The sequence below is a fragment of the Monodelphis domestica genome, chromosome 4 (assembly GCF_027887165.1).
Source record: "Monodelphis domestica isolate mMonDom1 chromosome 4, mMonDom1.pri, whole genome shotgun sequence".
NCBI classification, from domain to species: domain Eukaryota; kingdom Metazoa; phylum Chordata; class Mammalia; order Didelphimorphia; family Didelphidae; genus Monodelphis; species Monodelphis domestica.
Window position 1 is genome coordinate 298,741,635 of NC_077230.1, and position 23,418 is coordinate 298,765,052.

The window sequence follows — 23,418 nt, forward strand, 5'->3', positions numbered from 1 at the left end:
CCTTTCTAATTATTTTTCCTTTATGTCCTGTTATCCTAATTCCCTTAATTATATCCAGCATGGTTCAGTATTTCATAGGCTGCTTCATTGGATTAAAATTCTTAATTATAAGTATTTAATGAAAATTGTATTATATACAGAGTATATTTGCTATTTCTTCAAGGACATATTTTAATCCTAAATGAGAATCCTCATAACGAATGTAAAATAAAAACTTTATTAAAAGCAGTAAGAAATTTTAAATGAGACTTAAATGTTGCCCTGGAATGAATATGTAGTTGTAAACATCACTAGAATAATTTTTTTAAATGAAAGAATAAAAGACTCCAGGGTAAACTTTGTTAATTTGTCAGAAATCTTTATTATATCAATTGTTTCCTCATTATATCCCATTTATTTGAATTTTACTTGGACTAAATAGGATCAACACTGGTTTTCCAGGAGAATTGTATTTGTTGTAACAACCCCACCACCCCAGCAATTTGTGTTCACTAATCTTATATGGCCTAAGGAAGGGACAGGTTTTCCCTTTTCCCTTATTTTCCCAATTGGAATTATACTATGGAGTTAAATCTCTTCAGACCCAATATTCTTATGTTATAAATGATAGTAATTTGCTTCTCTTAGAGGAGAAAATATAAGAAAAAATGTCTAAATAGATTTTCGTGGAATTTGGAAAGTTAGCATAACTTTGAGATTTTAATCCTGATTAGTGTTAATGAAAGCATATTTTGAATAAAATAAAAACTTACACTGCTAAATTCTGCAGGGGATAGATAGTGCATTTCTCCAGCCTAAAGGTCTGCCTACATGGAAAATAAAGACTACATTTAATAGATTTATTAGATTTCCTGTTGCTTATATAAAACAGTTGTCCGCTATATCATAGTTCACTTATAGCAGCTTCTCTGTATCACAGGTTTTATTATTTTTTTAATATAATTTTGTATCATGAAATTTTCACTGTATCACAGGATTTTGCAGATGAATACCATACTGTACACAATGGAAATGTAGTACACCACTACTGCATGTTCAAGTTTGCCAGTGTGAGATCATATATTATAGGCTGATGGAATGAAAGGCGACCAACCACAGTGCTATGTTCTGTATCCTGGGCACTGATTGGCTCAGTGACTGTAGCATAGATCTGTTTGCTCTGCCACTTCTTCATGGATTTTCACCTATTGCTGGGTCTCTGGAATGTAATTCTTGTAATAGGTGAAGGATCACTGTAATTATGTAAAGTGTCTTAAGTACCAGAGAGGCACTGCTAATTTGCTAGTTTTGTTTTGTTTTTCAATTCAGCAAACAATATCTTAACTTGTGTTTCTAATCCTAAATACACATTTTCTTTCTATAATAAGAAGAGTTATGAACAGAACCTTAACTAGCAATATTTGCATCTGGAGAAGAAAAAACTACCAAGTGTGGGTAGGGAGCCAGAGAATGTATTGGCTGACCTTTTCCTCCTGCAGCTCTCATCACACACAGAGTAGGGGCAAGACCACATGAATTTGCCCTTACTATACACCAGACACTGTGCTAAATTCTGGAGATATGAAGGAAGCCAAAAAAATCCCAATGTGAATGGATCATTGGTACCCATAGCAAGAGGCTATCTACCCAGTGTAGGTCAGTACTGGCTCCTGTAAAAATAATAAAGCAATGGATTGATTATGGGTTATAAACTGATTTAGATACTCTGCTTGCTGTACTTACAAAGTATCTTTAGTTTATATAAATGAAGTGAAGCTCATAATTGAACTTCTCTTCAAGGTCAGGCACAAGGATGTTAAAGAATCTCTTGTTATAAAAAATAAAATATTTATTGAAAATATAAGGATAAAAAAGGATTTCTCACTCTAAAAGATTCTAACTCCACCCAAATAAAATTTCCTGGTTCCGCAAGGAACTGATTCTCTTTTCACAGGCTACACTGATCCTTCCTGATCTGACTAACCCCAATTTTTACTATTCTAAATAAACTAACATTATTATCCTTATATTTTTAAACTTCATCTCCAAGTTATAAAAACAACAAAGGCTAGCTAGTTGAGTCTCAGCAAGAACCAAGTTAGGATTCTGAGCCTTAGCAGACTCAGAGTCCAAACCAAAGGCCAGGTCTTTTTTTGGTCTTCTCAAAGATAAACCAACTTATTAAAAAAAGCAATACATAACCATTGTTTCCCAAGTTGGAAAAGAAAAACACTTAGATCCTTCAGGTCTTTTCCTCCTTTCCTTCTGCCTCAGATAGATAAATATATAGAGAGATAGAGAAATAGAAGGAGAGAGAGAGAGAAAGAGAGAGAGAGAGAGAGAGAGAGAGCTTTACTCTGCCAACTGCCAGAGACCAACTGACACACACACAGCAACTGTCACTTGAAACTAACACTCTTTCTCATCTCTGTTTGAAACTCCAACTCTTTCTCAAGACAACTTTTCTACTTCTTAACTCTAAACTAATATAACAAGACTTAATTTCTAATATCATCCTTATACTTCCCAAACTACAATTTGGCAGAAAGTCTCAGCCTTTTGCTATCCTATCCCCAAACAGGGTCACAAACAATTGGACATGACTGAACAACAAGCCAAATAGAGGGTCTCACCCAGAATTAGTATAAAGAGACAAAGGTGATACTTTGGGTCATTCACATGTATATGTGGAGAGTTTGGGGAGGTAGGTATATAATGGTATGAGACCTCCAAACCTCAAGACCCTGTGACTTTCCCAACTTTCACATATTGTGGGACAAAGACCATGGGATTATGTGGAAGTCCCTTGTCCTTTATCTTTATTTCCATTAGAAACCCTAGGGTAGTGAGGAATAAAGAAAGGACTAGCTAATCAATGAAGTTCACCTGGCTCTGATGAAGGAGCTATCAGGAAAGGAAACAGGGCTGAGCTCAACAAATGTGCTGTTTGATGCTGCTAAGGACTGAGATATGGGCTATCATGAGTCATGATTCAGCAGCCTGTTGGTTTAGCATATGAGGCTTCTTCTTATACTATTTCCTTGACAATATCAACCTTCTTTTTTTTTCCCCATGGAAAGGCAAATTTAAAATTTTTTGGAAACTAAGCAATCCAATTCTTCAAAACTGGTGGGTCAAAAATGAAATCATAGAAACAATTAAGGATCTCATCAAAGGGAATGAAAATGAGGAGATAACATATCAAATCCAAGGGGATACAACAAAGCAGTACTCAGTAGAAAATTTATATCTCTGAGTGCCTATAGTTTTTTTTTTTACTTTATTTTTTTTATTTAGTCAAGTTAGAACATTATTCTTTGGTTACAAGAATAATATTCTTTCCCTCCCTCCCCTCCCCCACCCTTCCCATAGCCAGCATGCAATTTCACTGGGTATTACATGTGTCCTTGATCAGAACCTATTTCCATGTTGTTGATGTTTGCAGTAGGAGAACATCAATCTTCAATCTCTTGTTCCTGCTTCTTCCAGGAGCATGTATGCAGGCCATTTTATTTAATGCTATGGTTCTCAGTTTTTCACCATTGTGACACAGTGAGATTTTCAGTGAGGGTTCTAAACATCTAAGTTAGCAACATTCTAGGAGATGCAGACATATTCCATTTCCCATCAGTAAGAGTAACCATTTTGTCGAATTCTTAGCAGATTTGAGGCCTGACATTTTGAAGTTTTATTTACTTTTACAAGTTCTACACTTTGTCTACCAAAATCTAGGTAAGTAAAACGTATTAAATAAAATCATGTATAAATGTTCTTTTATGTGAAGTAATGTAATACCCAGAGTTCAAATCCACCCTCAGAAACTTACTCATTGTATGACCTTGTATGACCCTGAGCAAGTCACCTAGCCTCAGTTTCTTTATCTGTAAAATGAGCTGGAGAAGGATTTGGTAAACCATCCAGTGTCTTAGCCAAGAAAACCTCAAAAGGGGAATGAAGTCAGACAAAACTGAAAATGACTGAAAGACAACACTATGACATCCAGAATTTCATGGCACACCCTTTGGGAACCATTGGTTTAGTTTAATAACTGCTTTCCTAAAGCTATGAGGCAACACAGATAGGAAGAGTAAATAAAATCTAGCTTTGACAATGGTTGTTTAATACTTTTCTTACTCAGTCTGAAAGAATTTTTCAACTCCCTCACCTAAAACCAAGCATCCCTTCCTCTGGCTTCTCCTAGAATGTTTATAAATACCATCTCCCATGTTAAATTTAAGATTGTACTGCCTAAGATATCTTCTTCTAACCAGTAGTAAATCTGCTTCAATTCAATTCTTTTTTCTTTTTCTTTTAAAACTAGATTCTATACTTGATTCTGGCGTGTCTTGAGAAATACTCTGTTCCTGTTTCTACCAGGCCGTGTTAAGTAAATATGAATTTTAAACAAACATCTACCCTATTATATGATATCTTACTAAATTCTCTTTTTGCCTTGGTTCTGATGTTATTGACTTGAAACAAGTACAGACATACATAGTATGTAAATGCTGATGGAAAATGAAAGTATATAATATAAAAATACTAGTGGATAGAGATGATAAATCTCTCTTTCCTCTAAGACAGAATTAATAGAGTTGGGAATTAAGATTGGTAAAGACAGAGAGGCATGGCAGTTGTGTATGGAGAGCTTGTCTAGGACTAGAGAACAGGAATAGTTTTAATTTGCAGATATCTTAACTGATAAATCTAAATGGCAGAAACATAAATTTTTTACAGCTTTATGGTGAGTGTCTAGAGGGACTGTGTTGAGATAAATTAGCAAAATAAAGCAAGTGCTTATGTTCCTTGTTTAAGGTGCAATGGTGTTGGTGTTTCCTCATCTACAAATTGCGAATGATTACTGTAATTATAGCTATTATGTGAGGCTATTATAGAGATCAGTTTAACTGATTAAAGGGGAATCCTGTCAAAATCAGTTCTCTCAGAAATATATTTTTCATGTTCTATCACTTAGTGTTATGAACACTCTTTATTCACCTCACAGAAGTTTAACTTGCTAAATTTCTTCAAGAAATTATGCTGAATCTTATTCGGATCATTTTATTTTCTATTCGTTCCATGGGAGATTGTTAGTGAGTGAACCTTACTATGCAGGTTAACTTTCTAGAGAAAGTCCTTCTACCAAAAGTAAACCAGGGTTCATATAGAAATAAATTTGACCTGGATAAAGCACTTGAAAAACTATTGTGGTTTCTCTATCCTTTCCTTGAAGAAATGGGGGATTTGGGCCACAAAATAATGCATACACTATTAGATATCATCATTAAGTCAGTTGGTTTTTGCTTATCTATTTTACTTTTGTACAAATTTCTCTTAGTGAATAGAAATATATTAAAAAGTGGCTGTGATATAAAAAACAAAAGGCATCATAAAATTATAATTGAAAGATAAAGAAAAATTTAGAAACAAATGGGCTTGGTCCAGATGTATGTTCCTGCCATCCCCAAGAACAATAGTACACAGAGGCAAAGGGAAACTTACATGAAAGATAGGTAAGAGATCTGCAAGCCAGACATCGAGGAGTATCAGGAATTTGTCATCGCAAATGATACTGAAAGGAAAAGAAATGTCATTGTTAGAGTCCCATAAGCAAAATAAAAACTAAAGATTAAATAAAAATCACTGAGAAAAAATAACTGAAACCAAAATAATCCAAGCAGAACAGTTGATGTAATTAGTGAGACATCCTAACTCAGACCAGTTGGATCTAACATACTCTAGGTGGTAGCATTGGATTCTCTGTCTTGCATTTGCAGGGTATTTAATTTTCTGCTCCAGTGCATCCTTGAAAATAAGATTGCCACAAATCTCTCATGACATAGCAGTGTATACAAATCAGCGAATGAAATAAGTGACAGTAAATTTTTATATTCAGTCAACAAGAACCACCTTCCATTTCCATGTCCTTAGCATTCTACATTCCTTATTCTATCATAGTTAGCTTCTAAAAACTGGCAAAAGCTAAACTTGTCCTTTTAAAAAAAGGCTGGATCATAGATTCTCTAAATGTTCTTCTTTACCTTCCTTTCCAGAGTAAGACAGGATTTACTTTCACTTTTAGAAAAGATCATTCTTTTTCATCTTTAAAATTTTAAGTATATATGGGAAAATACATATGGTAGTCACAAAATTTTACTTTTAGTTTTGTTTTAAGATATATAAGCCTGGAATTCTTTCAGTTAATAGTCAAAGATGCTTGTTACTTTAAAATATTCAGTTATCAATTCTCAAGATATCTGAAAGAACGATCCTCCAAAAGGGAATAGATCATAGATTATTCTTTAATCAAAACAACAACAACAATGTAAACTTGGAAGATATTAGCAAAAAGAAATTGTATATTCCCACTTTGATACCTTTCATGCCTTTTTAATGATGACCAATACGCAGCACCAAGAGCATCCTTGATTTAAAAAAAATGGGTAGAGAACAAGCAGGCTTTCATGAATAATTTTCTACAAAAAAAACCCCATACCGTATGGTCATATAATTAAAAGAGATATACATAATATAAAATTCTTCTGGATCTATAGCTTATTGATTTTAAAAGAAACATTTAACTCACTAGTGCAAACTGAAACTTTGAAGGCTCTCCTTAGAGAGGGTACACACACAAAAAAAACAGGAACTGAAGGTGTTATTACACAGATAACTAGCTAAATGGATATACATGTTTCTTAAGTGTTACTTGGTTTCACATAAAATCTCCTATGAGAGGTTTCTTTTCCAATGATTAGGTTATTCAAACAATCTCTTGCAGATCACATTATTACTGTACTAAGTATGAATCTGACCATCTCTAATAGAAAAACAAAGTGAATGAAAAATGCATATTGCTCAGATTATGAATTTGGAGTCAGAAGATTTGGGTGAGCATTTAGGTTCTTCCCTTTCAATCTTTCAACCTTGGACAAGCACTAAACCTTTCTGATTCTTCATTTCCTCAGTGAAGAGAGTTTGATGGAAATAACCTCAAAGATACTTACCAGTTCTAGATATGAGGTCGCATAATCTTGTAACATGCGTATGAATAGGCAGTCTATCATATTAGTCCATTAGTATGTGTATCTTCGACCAGAGCTGAATAGAGAGGATAAGTTGAATCTAAAATTAAGTAGGAGGCAGAAATCAATCTGGGTTATAAATTGTGCAGTGCTTTCAAGGATTCTAAACTGTTTACTGATGGAAAAAATCCATGTCTTATATCAATAATATTTTGGTGATGCTGTATGGCAACAAACCATGGAACATCATCATCTTAGGAGAGTTGATATTATAGATAACTTGAATGACAATGAAAAAGTTATTTGTTGTTCTTCTTCAGATGTGTCAAATTTTTCATGATCCCATAGATATTGTCCATGTTTTCCTGGCAAAGATACAAAAGGGGTTTGTCATTTCCTTCTCCAGTGGATTAAAGGAAAAAGAAGTTGAGTGATTTACCCAGGGTCATATAGATGGTAAATATCTGAGGCTAGATTTAATTCAGGTTTTCCTGACTCTAGGTCTAGCACTTTATCCACTAAGCCATCTAGCACCTCAATAGAGATAGCATATTATAACTACTTGCATGTGAAAAGTGGCATAAAATGTACTGTTGAGGATACTAGTAAAGGAGGTCAACTATAAACATGTCAAATAGATGAATATGTCTTCAATCCTGCACAACAAAACCATCGAGGAACTGAAAAAAAAAACCCAGAAAACAAAAGGGAAGTGAAATGTATTTTGAGTAGCTCCTCTCTTATTTTTTTTTTTTTACTTTTAAACATCATTTTATTAGGTCATTTCCAAACATTATTCACTGGAAACAAAGATCATTTTCTTTTCCTCCCCCCCTCCCACCACCTCTCCCATAGTCGACACGCGATTCTACTGGGTATCACATGTGTTCTTGATTCAAACCCATTTCCATGTTGTTGGTATTTGCATTAGAGTGTTCATTTAGAGTCTCTCCTCAGTCATATCCCCTCAACCCTTGTAGTCAAGCAGTTGCTTTTCATCAGTGTTTTTACTCCCACAGTTTATCCTCTGCTTGTGAATAGTGTTTTTTAGATCCCTGCAGATTGTTCAGGGACATTGCATTGACTCTAATGGAGAAGTCCATTATGTTCAATCATACCACAGTGTATCAGTCTCTGTGTACAATGTTTTCCTGGTTCTGCTCCTTTCGCTCTGCATCACTTCCTGGAGGTTGTTCCAGTCTCCATGGAACTCCTCCACTTTATTATTCCTTTTAGCACAATAGTATTCCATCACCAACAAATACCACAATTTGTTCAGCCATTCCCCAATTGAAGGGCATCCACTCATTTTCCAATTTTTGGCCACCACAAAGAGTGCAGCTATGAATATTCTTGTATAAGTCTTTTTCCTTATTATCTCTTTGGGGTACAAACCCAGCAGTGCTATGGCTGGATCAAAGGGCAGACAGTCTTTTATTGCCCTTTGGGCATAAGTAGCTCCTTTCTTAAAGATTTATGGGAAACATGGACAAAATTTATATACTATAAGAAGGACTGTATCGGTAGAGGTGCAGGTGATAGTCACACTAATGAAATTATTAATAACTAATAATTATCTGAATCCTATTTGAAGGTCCTATCTATAGAATTTCAAAATCAATCAGAGAACATGAAAAACTCCATTTCAGAAGAAATTGAAAAGTCATGAAAAAATTCCCAAACAAAAAAATCAAGATCAGAAATACTTATAAGTGAATTCTATTAAAAAGTCAGTGATATTAATTCTAATATTATATAGAATATTTGTAAAAATAAAGAAATGGAATATCCTACCATATTCCTTTAAGGAAATAAATATAATCCTGATACCTAAACTAAGAAGAGATTAAGAAATCTATAAACCAAGGGCTACTTATATGGTATCCATTATATACACATAGCTACATACATATATACATATACATACATGTGTGTATGTGTAGACACACACACACATATATACTGTTCTAAGAAAGGGTACATAGACTCCACCAGATTGCGAAAGGGTCCATGATGCAAAAAGGTAAGAATTGTTGCTATAAATCAGAATTTCTACTATATATTAATGGAAAAATATTGAAAAAAATACTAGCAAAGAAGCTACATCAACATTTTCTGATCCTTAATTCATGAGTCCTTCTTTCCTTTAAAATCATTTTGTATTTCTCTGAATACTTTGTACTTACTAATCTCTGTACATACTAAAGCTTGCAACAGCAAGTAAGCTACTAGAGAGTGGAACTCCATTTATGGTGTTTGTATCTGTAGCAACTAGCCCAGTATTTTGAATCTTAATAAGTACTAAAGAAATGTTTGCTTAATTAAGTTGAATTGAAGTGTTCTAGCAAAGACTAGACAACCACTGCTAAGAATGGTATTGATTAAGCAGGGTTCTTAACCTGGGAGGACAATGAATATTTTGATAACTTCATTTCAATATAATTGATGTTCTTCGGAATCTCATATTTTTATTTTGTGCATTTAAAATTGTTATTCTGAAAAAGGATCAACAGGCTTCAGCAGCCTGCTAAAGGTATCCATGAAACAGAAAAAGTTAAGAACACCCGTAGAGGAATTTAATTCAGATGTTGGTCAGAATGGGTTTGGGAGTAGATGACTTTACAGATCCCCTCTCATTCAAATTCTATGATTGTGATTCTATGATATTGTAACTTTGCTTATGCTAACAATCTTAGTAAAGGGTAATGCTACCATGAACACTGAATTGTGTTTGACCCTTCCCTCCAGAGAAGAGCAGTGGTATCCATGGTACAGTTTAGCAGAGCCTTTCAAACATTTGTTTTTTGTTGTTTTAGTCTACCAGCTGCTGCTGCTTTTATATATAATGCTTACTATGTGTCAGGGACTGTGCTAAGTGGTTTATACCTATTATCTTATCTAGGCTCTCAATAATCTTGGGAGATAAATGCTATGATTATCCTCTTTTTACATTTGAGGAAACGGAGTCAAACAGGTTTCCTGACTTGTTTAGGATCACACATATAGTAAATATCAGAGGCAGGATTTAAACTCAGCTCTTCTCGACTCCAGGCCCAACGCTCTGTCCACTGGTCCACCTAGATGCACTGCACCTCAAATTATTATTTTACTTTAAAAATCATACAGTTATCTTCCAAAGCCCTAATTTAGTATATCAATGGGCCATTGAAGTGACCCTAGATTTTTGAAGGCTATGCCAATGGAATGCTATTCCTGGCTGGTCCTATCAATAACTGGAAGCCTATATTTGGAGCCCAGACTATCTGCCTGAATCCAAGGACCATCCGAGCTAAGTTCATCAACTATTGAGTCAGAAGGGTAACATTTAGTAGTAGCCTTTAGTTGATGGATTGTGTGTGTCTGGGCCCATTGAAGCTCACTAAACTCTTTAGTAAAGTGTGGAGAGGTTGCAATCTGCATTCACAGAGGGAGCAATTGTCTCTGAAAAGTGAGGTCACAGATCCTCGAAGTATTAAAATCATCCTTCTGGAATTTCCCCTTCTACTACCAACATCCTATTTGGAGGAGAAAGAGTTCATAAAAGAGGAAAATTTCAGGTACATTTGTTAGCAAAATCATGCAGTATGTTACGATGGAAAGAATACTTAGACTATGAGTCAAAAGATCTTGGTTCAAGTCTCAGTTCTGCCACTTATGAATCCTGTTGTCCAGATAGAGATTCTTGGATGTAATGGATCGTACAGAGCCCAAGGGTTCAAACAAAAAGTCATTTTACCTGCCCCACCTTCCCTGCCAAATCCCCTATATTCTAATACTCCCTGGTAGGATTAGTTCTCAATATGGTTAAAAGCTGTTCAGGAAGAGAAAAACAGATACAAGTTGTGGTTGAGAAAATTAAAATTGGTCTGTAGAATCTCAGGAGCTTCCCATCAGATTTCCAAAACTTCTTTTATACCCTTCTTGCCTAAAGGATCCACAGCTGGGATAAATACAGGTAACTTATACTGTCTCAGATATATATCATAACTTCCTTGCTTACAACAATTTGGACTAGTGTTGTGGAAGTATGGTAGATTAACTCACATCTTCCCAGGTACACCCGTACTCCAGACCCATCACAACTTTGATGAAGAAAAAGTTAATTAAACTCTCTGAAGCTGGGTAACCTTATATTTAAAATGAGGGGTTTGGAGTAGATAATCTTTGAAATCCTTTGTATCCTTGAAAGTTTAAAGATGATGCCTTTTTAAATGTCTTAAGGAATTTAAATGGGTGGAAATGACCTAAAGAAATGAAGAAGAAATAAGATTTCAGTCAATCAGCTAATAACTATTGATAGCTTGCTAGTTTAACAGTATGCTAAGGAAGAAAATTCAAACTTAGTCTTTATTCTCATGAATTGCTTATAATCTGGCAGTGATCAAATCAATACATGAAAGAATAAGAAAGTCTGAACTCTGTAGGTGCTCAAAATATGTGTTGAATTGAAGAAAGGTTGAGGATTGGGCCTGGGAATATAATTTGGTGATCAAAATGTTTTTTGGAAACCTTTGCAAGAAGAATTTTGGTGTAGTGTTTGAGGTAGAAACTTTATTGATAAGTGGATTCAGAAGTAAATACAACTGAGTATCCTTTGAAAAACTGTGTCTTCTTTTCTTTGACAAACTGTAGTTAAAGGGAAGATACATAAAATAATTTTTTGAAGATGGCAACAAGGATAAGGGAAAATCTTTGGGGTATTTCTGTTTTGTTTTGTTTTGTTTTGTTTTTAAGGATAGGGACAATAACTGTAGTTGTAAATAGGGGAGAAGTCGGAGAGAGAAAAAAGGAAGCAGAATGAAAAAGACTAAAAAGTTAAAAAAGAGAGTTCTTGGAGAAGCAAGATCCCAGAGGTAATGGGAACATATTGGATCAAAAATATAGGTGAAAGGGAAAGTCTTTGCAAGAGTCAAGGAAAAGAGAGCAGGTGAAGATAGAAAGACATTTTGAGGGAGGAGGAGGGAAGCTAAAGGAGATCATGTTGAATGATTTTGAATTTTAATAAAGGAGAGGGAGGTTATCTGCTGAGAGGGAAAAAAGCATAACTAAAATGTTGAATTTGGAGAAAGGGAAAAAAGTCTTTTAAAAGCTATTTTAGTGAATATGGCAAAGTATCACCAAGACTTGAATACAATGAAGATCCAGCTGAATTTGCAGTAGCCCCAGTCAGCATGGTTATATGAATTTCACCAGCAACTTTAAAAAGCTCTCAAGCAAAAGAAAAGGGAGCAGATTTTATGGATTACCAAATACTAGAGATTAACAAAACAAGTGCTTTGGAACCACCATGGTTATTGATTGTGAAATGAACAAGAAACCATAAAAAGACAGTGAGAAGAGGCAGTCAGATGGAGAACAGAGAGAGCAGAATCAGAAAATAAGACCCAGAGAAAAGAAAATATACAGGAGGCAAAGGTTATGCTACAGAGAGGGTAAGAAGAATTTTCTGAGAAAAGACTTCCAGATATTGCAATTAGGATACAATTGCTTATTTTGAAGAATGGTTTCAATTGAATGATTGTCAGAAATCATATTTCAAAGAGTGAGGCTTCCCGATCCAGCGAGAAGCCTCAAGGTAGGAAGATAGAGGAAGGATAGAAGTTTTGGATGCCGTGAGGGGGATGGCAGAACCAAGTTAGAGATATGAGGTGGCAGGAATGAGTCAGAAATCCAGGCCTAATTAATTATCAAGGAGCCACAGCAAAAACTCCAATCAGTGGACTACTCAGAAGACTTATACCCGTCCAAAGATCCAAATTTAATACCACACAGGTCAGAGACACGATAGAGAGAAGAAAGTGCCTGGCCAAAGGCCAGGTCCCAGGTGAGAGAGGTAAATAAGGAAAGGAATCAAAGATGGAGCTTGGCCAGAGGCCAAGCTCCTGCAAGAACAGGCATCAGTAAGAGCTGAGATCCAAGAGAAAGAGAGGCGGAGCTTGCTGTGGCGCTGTATTTAATCTCTTTGATATGCAAATATACACAATACATAGGGATGCTTATCATTGGTCAATGACAAGGTATAGGTGTGGTTTCTCTTAGCCAGGTGAACACAAAGAAACCTGTTTTCCCACCTAACCTGGGGGAAGCTGGGGTCAAGGGTCAGAGGCTTTCCCAGCCATGCATAAGACTGAGCATGCTCTCTTCTAAGCCACTCTGTACATACTGTTTCCCTTGCCCATAGCTAGGGGTGGACTGCTACAAAGAGTTAAGAAGAAACTGAGAGAAGTATTAATAGCTTTCTCAAAGAACTTAGCTAAAAAAGAGGAGGAATAACAGGATGATAATCAGCAGAAATGATCAAAGTATGGATTTTTTAAATGATAGTGAGAAGTGGGCATGTTTTCAGTATGAAGGAAAAAGCCAATTGACAGAGAGAGGAAATTGTGACAGTGGCAGCCATCTGATGGAGAGGAGGAAATAGTTGGAGTTCAGTGGCAGATGAGGCATGAAATGAGGAAGAAAGAGTAGGAAACAACAAATGCCCTTTATTTCATTAGTGAGGTAGGAACCAAGGACTTCAGCAGAAATGCTCAAGTTAGATAGTGGCATGGGAGACTTAAAGAGAGAGGAAAGGGTTTGAAGTAACTTCTGGTTAAGTGTACAGGGAATCACTTAAGGAGTAATAGTAGAATTGTCTTGCTTTAATTAGAGAACCTAGATGAGATTAGCTAAAATAATTATATAGTGGACCCAGTCAGTATGGCTTCATGATTTCTTCCAGTTCTACTGAACAGTATGTAAGTAGAAATAATGAAAGTGGATGCTGAGACTAATCCAGGCTTTGTATTTGGCAAGGTGTGATCAATAGAAGAAGGGTAGTGATAGAAACATTGTCATTAGGCCAGGTTTGTAATCATAACTGTGAATGTGACTGGGATAAACACATCCAAAAAAATAGATGAGGAGGGCAGAATGGATTAGAAACTGGAATCCAACAGTATATTATTTACAAGAGAAACACTTGAAGCAGAAAGACCCTCACAAAGTTAAAATAAGGGGCTGGAGCAGAATGTTTTATGAACTGAGGTTAAAAACGAGGAGTAGAAATCCTGACCTCAGACCAAGCAAAAAAAAAATAGACCTAATTAAAAAAATAACCAGAGAAGCACATTTTAATAAAGGAAACAGATAATAAATTAGTATTAATTCACACCATATATACACCAAATGGCATAGTATATATTTTTGAAGGAAAAGTTAAATCAGTAATAGGAGGAAACAGCAAAACCATTCTAGTGGAGGAACCTTAATTTTATTCTCTCAGAACATTCAATCTAACAAATAAATAAGAAAGAAGTTAATGAGAGGAATACAATTTGATGAAAATCAGATATGAGAAGCTCTGGAAAATACTGAAAGGAAATAGAAAGGAGTAAACCTATTCTCAACTGTGTGTGGCACCTTTACAACAATTGACCATATATTGGGGCATAAAAAAACTCACAAATGCAGAAAAATAGAACTATTAAATGCATCCTTTTCTTACTGTAATTCAAGGAGGGAGCAACTTCTCACTGAATGCTAAACTATGAAGTGAGTAGAATAGGAAAAGATTTAAGACTTAAAATTATGAAGCAAGCATTCCACAAGGCAGAGTGAAAGTGATAGGAAGATCTGAAACTGAGACATTGAAGGCATAGGGTTGTGAAGGATAAGAATGAAGGAGTAGACAGCTGAGTTGGGGTTGAAGAGGGTGGTATGGTATCCTAGTGATGGGGAAAATATAAAGGGTGGGAAGGGGTTAGAATATGCTAACAATTGGGGGAACAGATGCAGTTAGGACAGCAATGAATTCTATTGATAAAGTAGGTGATTGGAAGACTCTAGACAAACAATTCATGTTGATTTATCCCTCGATTCTACCATGTTTCTGTGAATTGGAACAAGACTGGCAGTACTTTGGCTCTAGTCTTCTCTTGGTGGAAAGTCCAGAGAAGAAGCAAAAGGTGATTTGTCTTAGTTGGGAAGCCACTTATTGAGTAGTACTTAGCTGAGTTGTGCTGAGGCTAGAGGTGTTTTACTGGTATTATTGTAATGCCCTTGCCATTCAACATCATAGGTCATATGAGGATATCTGCCAAGCGTTTGACAGACTGATTCCCCTTGGCTCATCCTCTTCATGGATGTATTATAGTCATTGAGATATGTCTGCATCTTCCAAACATATCTCTTGTCTCCTATGCCCCAATTTACTAGCTTCTCCCACCCCTAAAGTGCTCTCTAAATCATTGTTAATATTTTAGAATAATAATACTAACTAGAATTTATATAGTGTTAAGATTTGCAATATGTTTTACAAATAACTCATTTGATCCTACAACAACCCTGGGAGGTAGGTACTATTATATCCCCATTTCATAGACAAGGAAATTGAAGTAGACAGATGTTAGATGACTTACCCAGGATTACACAGCTAGTAAGTCAGGTCTTCCTTATTCCAGATTCAATACTCAATCAACTACCCCAAATAATTGCCTAGGAAAACATTTACTTAAGAAGGTAAACAAAACATAGTTCAAAGGGAACAGAGAGGAAAAAGGCATTTATTTTTTGCTAGTTATTGTGCTAAGCACTTTATAAATATTATTTCATTTGATTCTCATAACAACCCTGAGAGGCAGGTGTTGTTATTATCCTTATTTTGCAATTGAGGAAACTGAGGAAAACAGAAGGTAAGTGACTTGCCCATTGTTACATAGATAGTAGATGTTTGGGTCCAAATTTGAACTCATGTCTTCCAGTCCCATTGCTCTATCTACTGTGCACTCTAACATATACATACTATATGTACTACCTAATTCCAAGTATTCCTTTCATACATTGTTAGACTATTGCCCTTCCAATCCCTAGATCAAAGCCCCAAAGAACCTGAAATTCAGTTTCATCACTCTTAGTCAGAAGAGGCAAGAACTTTTATTTAGCCCATCAAGATGGGCTAGCTTTTCAGCTGATGAGATGCAGGAGTTATAGTGCCTTAGAGAAAGGGGAATTCTCTTCTCTGGTTAAAATATATTGAAAGAAATAGGGTAGCACTAGATGTTGGAAATTTTTTCATGTGGGTGCATTTCCCCTTCCAGAGTCCAGATTGTGTATTCATTTTGTATTATGATGCATACACTTAATTCATCTTTGACCCTTTAATACCAGACAACTCTGAGTGTGTTTTCCTCATGAGACTCAAGATGCCTAGACATCACAGTCCCACAAAGTCAGAAAGAGCAGGGTGAAACCTAGGTTGCCCATAGCTTACTGCCAGTTTCTGCCTTCACATTCCATAGAATGGAAGCTTCTAGAGGATCAGCAATTGTTCATTTTTGTCTTTGTATTTCCAGTGCCTAACTCAATGCCCGGTTCATATGAGATACCAAGGAGTTTTTATTTATTGCTTAATGGATTCAAAATGAGACTCTTTTAAAACGCACTATCTCAGTTTTCTCTGTCATCTGCATAGCCACAGGCATGCTTCTAGGTCATGCTCATCCCCAGCTCTTTATTAGAAGAGCAAATGCTATGCCATTATTATTACATATCATGATTATTATGGCAATAGTAATTAGAAGAGGCAGACCATAAAACAGATGCTGAAGTCACCGAGGAAGGCAAAATAACATCCTTGTAGTAGGTAGATGATTTGCAGAAGGATGGGGGAGAGCAGGGCATCACTATGATTGGATAAAATGAGCACCCATCTTTTTAGCTATGACTCCCTGGAAATAGTGCCTCTGCCTTCATTCTCTTTTCTATAAATGGCTCTAATGCTGGGAAATTCAGGTCTGTGGTGTGACAGTTTGGATCAGGGCAGATCATTTGAAACCTTGTCAGTGGAATCACTTTGATATTCCACCCAAGTGTAAGGTGGGCTCTGAATAAACCAGTTCTGCCTCTGCCATGCTAGAACAGGGATGTCGGAGGCTTGTTTCATTTCTATTTGAATTATCTTCCACTGCCCCTTTTGTGCAGATTGTTGAAGGAGGCAAGAAGAATAGGAGGTGCATGTGCATTGGGAGCATATATGTTGTTCATGCTCCCCACAGCACAGTGGGGAGCACTGGAAGCCCTTGCTCTGCAGTGCAGCTCACAACCAGGCCTTTGTTGTGCTCTTACAGGGGCTATTTATACATTTGGGTTTTCATCTCGGTCCTGCCTCCTCTGCTGGTGACATTCCAGCTCCACCAGAGTAGTGTTTAAAAAAGAAAGCAGTAATTATTAACTGTACACCCAAATGTAAGGATCAGAATTAATTCCCAACAAAAGCCCGCACATATGGAAGCTTCTTTCTCCTGATCAAATGATTATCTGGAAGCATCTTCCATTTCTGACCAAAGTAAGGGTCTTTCTTGACATGATTCAGATCACTTTCTGATTTCTTAGGGATGGCAGCTCTAAATGGTCATATTATGTCATCTTTGTTCTCCCTTTTCTACCGCGACCCCCCCCCCCCCATAACAACAACAAAAACAAATCGAAGCAGAGATAGATTGAGAAGCTCCTTTTGTAAAATGACCTCTCTCTCTCTTCTCTCTACTCTGGCTAGCTCCAGACAAAGTGGTTTGGCAATAATACAGGAGCCAGAAGTCCTTCCTTATTAATTACAATAATAATAATAACAATAAATGGCATTTATCTAGTGCTTTAACATTTGCAAAGCATTTGACAAATATTTCATTTGATCCTAATAATAAATCTGGGAGGTAGGTGCTATTATTATCCCCATTTTTCAGTTGGAGAAATGGAGTCAGACAGAGGTTAAGTGACTTAACTGGAGTCACATAGTCATCAAGAAAAAAAAATTGCATTACTTAAGCACAATAAACATTTTTAAGAGGCTAAGATTAGAAATACTTTTAAAACAGGAGGATGACCAGAAAAACATGGAAAAATTCTCTGAATAATGATCAAAATGGGCCTGTACTTCGAATAATGAACCATTTAAACTTTCTGTGTCTTGGCAAATCACTTTATCTCTCTCAGCCCCTGATTTGTCATCTATAAAATGATGGAGGTGAACTCCATGCTTCTTCCCAGCTTAAAAGGTCTAAGATTCAAGGATACTTTCTTCATTTTCTCCACTTCAGCTGCAGATGGTCTATTTATTTCATCCTGTTTAGGCTGCTGAGACTAATTAGAGGGAAGAGTTTAGTTTGCATCTCGTTTCTTTTTAGAAAGGTTTTATTGATATATTTATTTTTTTTTTAACATTTCTGACACTTCCCATTGATTCCCTCTGGCCTCATCTTCACAACAGGGAAGAAATCAATTCAATACCACTACTTGACGTATATGTGCTTAATTCTTCACCTTGTAATCTATCCCCTCTCCACCAAGAGAAGGGTAGGGAGGCATGCTTTGGCATCAGCTTAATGGAGTCCTGATTAGTTATTGTTCTGATAAGAGTTCTGATGTCATCTTCATCAAGCACAACACCAAGAACAATAGCTAACAGTTTTACAGTGCTTTAAGATTTACATAGCACTTTCTAAATATTGTCACATTTTATCTCCACAACAACCCTGGGAGATAAGTGCTACTATTATTCCCATTTTGTAGATAAGACACAAAGTAGTTAAGTTACTTGTTATGGGGTGGTGTGGAGGAAGTATCTAAGGCCAGAGTTGAACTAAGGTCTTCTTGCCTCTAGGCCTGGCACTCCATCCATCATACCATTAGTTTGCATAGTTGACACTCTTCAACAGGTAGGAATATTTGGATCAATTCCTTTTACTTCTTTGTTCCCTTTTCCAAAGGCCAAAAGAGGAGACAGCAGTTATATAGGACATCTCTACACATTAAAATTAAAAGCCAATATTTAACCTTTTCCTTTCTCAGGCAAGAAGAGTCAGCTTTCCACACTATACTTAAAAACTAAAGAAGCATATCACGATCCCATTCAATCCTCCTCCCTTTAGATTTTAGCTAGAATCTACTTGCTAGTTTTAACATGAAATTTAATTCAATGCTTGACTTTTCTGAAGCTTTTTGCTGCTTGAGATGACATGAACTATCTGAAACTGTAAAAACTATTAATCTATTTTGTTCTTATATTGCCTTTATTTCCAAGTACATCCCTCCCTCCTCTGTCTCTACCTGGTGCATCATCCCTTGTAAAAATGAATAAAAAGTGGAGGAAAAAATCAGCTCAGTAGAAGCAAGTAACACATCAATCAAGTTTCATAGTAAAGGCAATATTGCACACCCATAGTCTCCCACCTTTGCAAAGAAAAGAGTTATATTTTAGCAACTTCTCCAGGGAAAAGCTTCTTGGTCATTATAATTGAGCAGTATTCAGTTACATTTTCCTCCTTTTCATTCATACTGTTGTCCTCACATCTATCGTTTTCCCGGTTTGGTTTACTTCATTCTGTATCAATTCATGTTAGACTCCTCTGAGTCCTTCATGTTTGTCATTTATGTATAACAATATTCTATCATATTTATATATCACAATTGTTTATTCTCCAATGATAGCACTTAATCTTATTTCTAGTTCTTTGGTACCACAAACAAATTATTATTGTGAATTTCTTGGTATATATAGAACTTTTCTTTCCATCTTAAACTTCCTGGATGTGTGTGTGTGTGTGTGTGTGTGTGTGTGTGTAAATATATGTTAAGCAATGGGATCTTTGAGCCAAAAGACATAGATACATTAGTAACTTTTGAAAGCCACAATCGCAGAATGCTTTTTAGAATGGTTAGACCAAATTTTAGCTCCACCAACAATGCATTGGTGTATCTACCAGAATATTTGAAGTGTTCTAGGAGGACTAGTACCTTTGGTTTGAGGATTTACCAAGTCTTTTTCAGGACTGTTCATCCATCTTAGGTGCCAACATTTCACCTAATTCTTACTTGTGACTCCAAGAAGCTGTAGAATGAAGAGCCATACCTTGGTAAAAATCATTCTTGCAGATGGACTAAACCAGATTGAGGATAACTAACAAGCCTCAAACCCATTAGCTGATTCAAACTCATAGCATGTGAAGACTTCCCCTTTCAGAATGGGAAAATGAGAATAATCTGTTCCAATAGTCACGAAGCAGCTGGAGCAGGTATTACAGAGCACTTAGAGCTTGTTCAGACATTGAAGAAACCCAGGTCTGCATCCTGGGCCATCAAAAGTCATCCTGACTTGTTTTGCCATTGGAAACATCAATGATTCTGGACTGACTTGTACAGAAACAACTAGCAGGCCAATTTAACTTAAAGAATAAAATGTTTCCTTGTTAGAGAGTAGCTAGGCACTAGAGTGGATAGAATGCTAGACCTAGGGTCAGGAAGACTTGAGTTCATATAAAGCCTCAAAAACATTTACTAGCTGTGTGAGGCTAAGTAAATTGTTTAATGTCTGTATCAGTTTCCTCAGTTATAAAATGGAGATTATAATAGCACCTACCTTCCAGAGCAAGAATTAAATAAAATAATATTCATAAAGTGAATAGCCCAGTGCTTGGCACTTAGTAGGCATTTAATAAATGTTTATTCCCTTCTCTTTTCCCTCTCCCCCACTCCATACAGGAAGATGATGTTACTAGCCTCCTTTAGGTGTAGGGTATTTGTTGTGAGTTGTTTTTTTGAAGAAATAGTATTAGATTTTTTCTAGTCTATACATTCTCTAGCATTTATACTTGGCAAAGATCTTCTACAACAGGGATCCCATCTGCCTTTCTTGTCTCATTTTACATTACTTCTCTTCCAGAACATTCTATTCTGGTTAAATTGATCTGCTAGTTGTTTCTGTACAAGACATTTCATGTCTGTCTCTAGACCTTTGCAAAAATGGTACCCCATGTCCAAAATGGATTTCTTCCTTATTTCTAATTTCCACGGTTATTAATAATCCCTTTCTCTCTTGAAAGCACTTTGTATATGATTTGTATTTACTTGTTTATATGCATGTTTTAATCCTCCAGTAAAATATAAGTTTCTTTAAATTCAATTAAGATTAGAGAAACTTTGCCTTCAATCATTGTCAATATAAATAGCTCTCCCAGGTGTACTGGATGTGAAATTATTTTTCTTGGGTATGCCCTCTAAAGCTATAGGAAGTCATTTAACGCAACAGAGGGTTTATATCAGAAAGTCAAAATCTGAATTTTGGTAAAATGCTTCCTAGCACTGCTGGGAAGGAAAGGGCAATAATAGCATTGCCATTTAGCTAGCTAAGTTACAGAGGCCTTTCCTTGTCACCATTTTGCACCATTTTAAAGTCCTTTAAAGAAAAACAGTCTTAAAATGCCATGTCTGACATAACACTGTCAGTTTCATCCTAAGAATGTGAAAGCATTACCTTCAGGCACTCATATCTACAGAGCTGTTTATAGCCTGGCACATAGCTCAGTTGGGCTCAGTCTTTCTCCAGGACAGTACAGACCACAACCCTGCCGTTTGTTAGCAATACATCAAAATGTCAGCCTCATTCCATGCACTCCCCCACCTTCAATCTCCTTCTCTGTTTAGAGTAACTGCTTGTCATAGTCACTGCAATATTCTGCCTGTGGTTGGCAAGAGATGGGGCTATGACCCAAGACAAAGTAGCATGGAAACTTTCTAATAAGTGAACCAACCGTCTTGGGTTCTGTTCCTGGACCTCAAGTGGCTCTAGAAGTCGGGACCTGAAGATCTGCCTCTGTTTTAGAAATTTTATGCAGACAACTCAGGATGAATTCAGGATTATAACCCAGATTGTTGGAAGGTTTATAGACCACTTACTCCTCCTCTCACGCCCTATAGTCCAAACCAAGCTGGTCTTCTTACTGTCTCTCCTACACAGCACCCCATCTCTCCTTTCCATCTATGTTCTGTGCCTTTGTGCCATTTATCTTTCATGCCTTAGGAATGCATTCTCTCATCACCTCCACTTCTTTGAATTCCTACTTTCTTAAAAGGCTCAACTCAGGTGCCACTTTCTATGTGATTCTCTCAGGTGCTCCTACTTTCCTGCACACCCCACCCCCATATGTATATACAGCTATCCCTCACTATATCACTGTTAACTTACTGCAGCTTCACTGTATCATGGGTTTAAAAAAAACTAATTCTATATCAGTTTTTGCTATATCGAGGGATTTTGCAGATGAATACTATACTGTACACAATGGAAATGCTGTACACTACCACTTGAGTATGTCTGATTGTACACAGTACACTATTGGCTGAAAGGTGACCAACCACAGCGTTGTGTTCTGTATCCTAGATACTGATTGGCTCAGTGTTTATAAGCTTGTAGAAAAGGTTAATAAGAGTATGGAAAAGGTTTATAAGAGAGTGGGAAGGGTTTATAAAGCCTTAAAATAAATATAAATAATAAAATAGATATAATGCTGCTACTTTGCAGATTTTCATCTACTGCAAGGGTCTCTGGATTGTAACTCTTATGATAGGTGAGGGATCAATGTATCTCAAAACTCCATTAGGTTCTCCTAGAGCAAAACATATCAATGGACCTAGACTAGCCAATCTGGAATCTATAGGCTTCTTTAAGAAAGCTCAATTTAGGAAAATGAATGGATGTCCTTCAATTGGGGAATGGCTAAACAAACTATGGTATCTATTGGTGATGGAATACTATTGTGCTCAAAGGAATAATGAACTGGAGGAATATCATGTGAACTTGAATGACCTCCAGGAACTGATGCAGAAAGGAGTAGAACCAGGAGAACCTTATACACAGAGATGGATATACTGTGGCAAATTGAACGTAATAAACTTCTCTACTAGCAACAATGCAATAATCCAGGACAATTCTGAGGGACTTATGAGAAAGAACACTATCCACATCCAGAGAAAGAACTATGGGAGCAGAAACACAGAAGAAAAACAACTGCTTGATAACATGGGTTGATGGGGATATGATTGAGGACATAGGCTCTAAATGATCACTCTAGTGCAAATATTAATAATATGAAAATCAATCTTGATCAATGACACATGTAAACCCCAGTGGAACTGTTCATTGGCTATGGGAGGGAGGTGGGGTTAGGGGAGGGAAAGAACATGAACCATGTAACCATGGAAAAATATTCTAAATCAATTAATTAAATAAAAAATTTCAAATAAAAAAAAGAAAGATCAATTTAAGAAATATTCTTGTTTTTCCAGGTCCAGAACCAAGATGACAGAGTAGAAGCAGGGATGCTGAAAACCACCATGAGAATACTCTCCAGCCAATCTTAAAATAATTCCACAAAGTGAATATAGGAGTTAAAGAACCAACAAGGAATGGAGTGAAGCAACTTTCAAGAAGAAAAGAAATATTCTTAGGATTTCAGACCTAGGGTCAGATCCCTTCAAGTATACAATAGTGTAAACTACTCTGCATATACTTATGTATGTACATGCTGTCTTTTCCGGCTATACTTTACATTTCTTGAACTGTTTCAGCTTTGCCTTTGTATTCCTTGCACCTGGCACAGTA

At 36.3% G+C, this 23,418-nt stretch overlaps 1 long non-coding RNA gene across 1 annotated transcript; it reads left to right on the forward strand.

The window, feature by feature from the left end:
* The first annotated feature begins 3,524 nt into the window (after positions 1-3,524).
* LOC103097658 (uncharacterized) lies at positions 3,525-23,380 on the forward strand. The gene is made up of 3 exons (XR_008911379.1): positions 3,525-3,711; positions 4,301-4,366; positions 23,103-23,380. It is a non-coding gene; the product is annotated as an uncharacterized LOC103097658 (long non-coding RNA).
* The last annotated feature ends 38 nt before the right edge of the window (positions 23,381-23,418 follow it).